Genomic DNA, 5,788 nt, shown 5'->3' on the forward strand with positions numbered 1-5,788 from the left:
AACTCACCAGCCACCATAGTATGACAAACTGAGAGACGTGTGGTTGGTTTGGTTGTTAGTAGGTGGGAATGAACAGATGAATGTAGTTTAATAGTCCACTACATCAGGACTGAGATTCAGCCTGGGTGCGTACGTTCCATGAATTAGCTGCCACCCATTCAGATAGCATAAGGGTCCCTCAGGAATGGTTGGTGTATGTACTGTATTACTGTTAACTATTTTAAATACCAATACTGCATGACAACATTTCACCCCTTAATAACTTTAAAAATAACATGTGTAATGAAATATGAGCACTTCTGAACAAACACAATAAAGAACATTTATCTTTATGAAACAAAATTTGTACTTTGCACTTAAGTGTTTTCTTGGAAGGGTCTTTTTCAGAGCCTGATCAGATTTATAGCAGGAAGAGAGAATTGGTGAAACCCAGTGCCTATTTTTTTCTTTCTAAGGAAAAAAAACATACAAATAAGGCGTATGCATAGTTCTTCATGAAGTATTTATATCATATTATCATTCTTCCTTATATCTACAAGTCGTTTGACTTTCTGATAATAAGAATGAATGCATTTGTCAGTAGTGAGCTTTGGAAAACATGTACCCAAGCAAACAAAGCTGAGTTCCAAGTCCCTAAGATGCCCTTCAAAAGCAGTCATCCATTTAATTTGATCTATTAAACAAACTTAGCAGTTGGGATGCCCACACAACGAGAAAGGCTCCTTAAGAGATGGAATTTTGGCTTTAATTGAAATCTTCTGTCCTTTATTAGACAACCATAAGTTTCTAATTATACACACCATCTTTATTTCAAGTATGGATTTATAATACCTTATGAATTTTCATTCTTAGCAACAGATTTAGGAACAAAAACAAGCTCTTGACATGAACAAATATAAGGATTTTCTCCTTTCTTTCTTTCCTTTTTTTTTGCCACACCTGAAAAGGTCATTGATAATTGATCAAATACCCACTGTGTATCCAGAGTTGTGTTATGTACTTGAGACTATTAAAAATAAATTTGAAAAATAATCCCTGTGCTTGAACAATTTAAGTAATATATCTTGGGAGAAAAAAAAAGAAAATCAGGTAACAATTAAGTGGTTGCTTTTCTGTCTTCACAGATGATGTAATGACCTCCCTTTCATTTCAGTCTATGTTATCCACTCTTCTAGCTCTGTCTCCAAAATCTTCTTTCATAATTGCTTGAATGTAAGGTGGGGTCCATATGCTTTTGAACCACCCACACTGATACTTAATTTAAGATGTCCCACTTAAAACGTCTTCAATAGCTCGGCATCCTCTACAGTCCAGCCTCCATAGCCTGGTGGGAAACCCCTGCTCTTCTCTATTTTGAACGCAAACCAAACTTTTGCAAGATAACATATGCTGTCAATTTCCTCATTCAGTCTTTTCAGCCCAGAATAGCCTTCTCCTTCTCTTTCCCCAAATTTAACCCCTTATAAATTCCCACTCACACAATAACCTAGCTCAGGCATGGCTCCCAATGAGTCTCTCCCCTCTTCAACCTTCAAACTCTGCGGTCTCTGTATTTTGCACCTCTTTTTTATGGTTCAGGGTGGTGCTTATTTGTGTTCCTGTTTGCATTCATCTAACAGATTATTAGCACCTTGAGGGCAGTAATCATGCCTTGCTCCATTTTTAATACTGAGTACTTAGTAGAGTGCCTGGCACATAGTGGGCCCTCCAGAAATTTTTACTGAAGTGAACTGGGTTGCATTGAACTCAGTATGAGTATAGTGAAGACTTGAGGCCTTCTGAGATCCTAACTGAGGCCTTGATTTTATGTCAATATATTGAAAAAGGGGGAAAAGTTTAGGGAAGAAGAAAATGACAAGAGCAATGCTCCAGCGATGAGTATGAACCTGGAAACACTGGGAACATGTGAATAGTCAAGCCTAGCTGGAGTGGAGACTGTACAGCAGGAAGTGTTGGGAAATAAGATCAGAAAGGCTGGGCAGGGCCATGTTATGGAAGACTTTGAACATCAAGCAGAGGAGGTGAAACAAACACAACAGTGATACAAGGTAATGTAACTCAAGAGAAGAAAAAGATCAACTATTCCAAGTATGTGTACACAAAACGAGCTTTGTCCCTTATACAATCCTTCTGTTCTGGAACTGGTCACATGGTTAACTGTTAGTACTGTAGGTTACTGGTGCCAATTGGCCTTGCGTCATCTGAGTATAATATTTTGGTGCTTTGAAGCAGAGTCTGATGCACTGGGAATCAGAAACCCTGGCACTGAATGTCCACTCTGCCACAAACTGTTACCTGATATGGTGAAAGCACTTCACCCCTCTCGTCTTCAGTGTTCTCATCTGCATACAGAAGTAGGAAGGTGGACAACGTGATTCAGGAGATCCCTTTGGTTACTTGGACTCAGTCTGTAACAGGATAAGTAATTCGTAACCAATTGGTTAATCTATCTGGCCCCTTGGTTTTATATGCTTACCAGTTTACCTGTTTTCTAGGTGTCAGAGTTGCTTTATTGGACTGGTCTCTGATGGCACTAGAGTCTGCTCTACTTAACCTGGTCTCTGAGGCCATGTTTGTCACACCTGAAAACTGTCCCCAATCCCTTGGTTGTTTTTAACAGCCAATAAGTCACAAACCCTCTACCATTCCTTAAAAACCCAGCCCAGGACCAACATCTTTCTTAAAGCTTTTCCTAACTTCCCTAAATCTCTCTGATTTTTACCTTTTGCTTTGGGTGTTTATAGATCTTTTGGCTCCAATTATTCTGTATTTGTTCCATACTGACTTTTCTCTGAGTGCCAATTAGTGTTTAAATTTCTTAAATTGAGGAGTTATTAATTGTAATAGTTTTTCATCCTCCCCATCCTACCTTGGTACAAACCTAGGCACAAAATAGACACCAAGTAAGATTTTAGAATCTTCAACAGAATGTTGTACAAGCAATATTACTAAAAATAGAGAGATGAAACTATCAAAAGGCATCTATAGGTTTTGGGATTGTAATTGTGTAGCAGACCCATGATTTTTAAGATGGTATGTAGTACTTAGCAAGAGAAAATACACTGATCTGTGAAGGATGATCTGTGAAGTTTCTGGTCTATGGGCTTGTCTTGAATTTAAGAGTGGGTGGTACTAGGGCTTCGAGATATTTCAGCCAACTCAAAGAAAAAACAGAGAACTGTTTACTGAGTGACTTTGCTGTTGGATAGGTCCCAACTGCAGCTTCGGAACATCGGGCAGAGTTACCACCCTGCTGCCACAACCCCTGCCAACTTGGATGAGAAGCAGTGAAGTTGACCTATCTTTTGGCTTTGGAACAAGGCAAGGGAGCACACTAACAGGCATGGGAAGGGAAGAAGTTGTGAAATGAAAGACATGAATAAGAGATGACTCTGATCCTCCTTCCTCTTCCCTATGACCCTCAGGCCCTTCTGTCTCCATGTGTAATGCCTAAACCGGAACCTTGTACCTCACACCAAGTAGGGCATGAGGGTCAAAGTGTACAGTTTGAGATGACAGAGAGCACTGAGAGTTGTTTTAGATTCTTTTGTCCCCTAAAGTGGTCCTAACCCAAAGACTGAAAAATCACTGCTCTAGATAAGCATTTAGCCTTTAAACTACCTAGTATTTTGAAACTCAATGCAAAATACAAGCAGAAAAGTCACTGAAGTAAAGTCCTAGAACTGGCAATTTGGGGGTTCTTTTACGTATGAATTAGCTCATGGAAACAAAATGTCTGAAGTTAGAAACTCCAAAGCCTGCCTTAGTTCTCAAATTGCCTTCAGATTCTTTGGTAAGATAGTCTAGAAACTATGACTCTACGCACTCCCCACCCCCTTTTCTGAGATACTCCAAAGCTGTTAGTCTTTAGAACAGATTTTTCTTACTGTGTGGGGAAAAGTGTAGTAATAATTCCCATGTGTCATCAACCATTTAGTCAGCACTCAGTTCCTTACCACAGTAAATGGGAAGATTTATGAGGGAAAGTATCCGTCATCCCATATAAATAGATGCACAGTTAAAGCAGATGCAGCAGGCAGGGTGTATGTTTCTGTGTGACTGATCATAAGGGATTTATTATCAAGGACTCTAGAAAAATCAATCACTTGAGAAAATGACACGCCTAAGAATATGCTTACATTTTTATGCAAAATATTCTTCAAAACTGTAATTTTGACTTTAAGTACATTGTTGGGATAGAGATAATTTTAATGACAATTTCTTGCTTTAATTTTTTTTTCCTTCTATGAAAATATATGCAAATGGTAAAAACAGTCCAATAGTAGAAAAAGGCATCTTTAAAAATATACCTTAGGTCTCGCAAGAACTCCCAAACTTGCAGATAGTACTCATTTGCCCTAGCTTGGATAGCTTGCTGACCAGAACTCGACCATATGAAGATAAAGAAGTTTGATACAGGGAGCAAGCGTAAATAACTACAATTTGATGAACTGGCCCTTTGCTTATGGATGTAGTTGCTCAAAATTCCAACCAAAAGGAAAGAATTCTTCATATCAAGGATCAAGTTTACCTCTCCTCAGTACACTGGGTTGATAGGGACAGGCAACTGAGACATTTGGGGGGCTATAAAGGCACAAAGTGACTGGTTTACAAGCTTTCATGAGTGTGCTTAGTTTCAGAATGAGGAGGGTAAGGTAGAATCCCCACTGAAGAGTTTTTCTCTTGTCCAGATGGGTCTGGTGAAAGAGGATGGGAGATGATGGGGATAGGATTATATGATTCCATGGTGAGTAATTGTTATCATGATTAGCTGCAATTGTCACAACTATAAATGTAGATGTGTAACTAAAAGGAAGTAGTAGTTAATCTTTCATTTCAAGAACAGAAGATGTTCTTGGGGCCATCAAGATGGAAGAACATGAGTGGAGCATGGGATCCTAACCAAAATATCAAGGACATCAGAGTTGGTGGCAGAAGTGATGCTATAGAGAGATATAGCAGCTGAGGACTGTAGGTCCGTGGAATCAGAAAAGCTGTGTGCCTGTGGGCAGGAGACTAGCTTGCAAAATGTGCCCTTTGGATATTTAAACAGATATATATTTTATGTGTGGTATGTGTACATACCAAAAAAAAAAAAAAAAAAAGAGAGAGAGAGAGAGAGAATAGAGGTAAATATTGTTAACTGTTGATTTGTTGAATGTAAAACTGATGATCTGTCCTTTAAACTTTCACTCAATTTACAATAAAAGCTTTAAAAAAAAAAAAAAAAAGGAGGTCTCTTCCCTCTGCTTAGCCCATTCTCCAGTTCTCCTACCCTACCCAGAAGCCATCACTGTTACCAACTTATTTTGTATCACTCAGAAATACTCAATTCAAATGAAGCTGATTCTCCTCTATGATTTTTTATACATATAGTAGCCTAGTCTTCAAGAAGACCTGGTTGCACAGTGGTTAAGTGCTTGGCTTTTAACCAAAAGGTTAACAGTTGGAACCCACCAGCTTCTTCACAGGAGAGAGACCTAGCAGATCTGCCCATAAAGATTACAGCCTAGGAAATGAATAGAGCAGTTCTACTCTGTCACATGGGGTTGCGATGAGTGGGAAATAACCCAACATTGCCTAACAACAACAACAAAATCTAACCTACACATTCTTTCCCAGTTTACTCTTTTTTTTTTTTTTTAACTTTTTACTGTGAATTGAATTTACATAGCAAATCATCAGTTTTACATTGAACAAATCATACACTTCATTTCATTTCAATAGATTGCAATCCACTCTGTGTAATACTTCCTCCTTGCGGTTTTTGTTTCCATTCCACCCTTCT

This window comes from Chrysochloris asiatica, unplaced genomic scaffold (genome assembly GCF_000296735.1).
Source record: "Chrysochloris asiatica unplaced genomic scaffold, ChrAsi1.0 scaffold00004, whole genome shotgun sequence".
Taxonomy (NCBI): Eukaryota; Metazoa; Chordata; class Mammalia; order Afrosoricida; family Chrysochloridae; genus Chrysochloris; species Chrysochloris asiatica.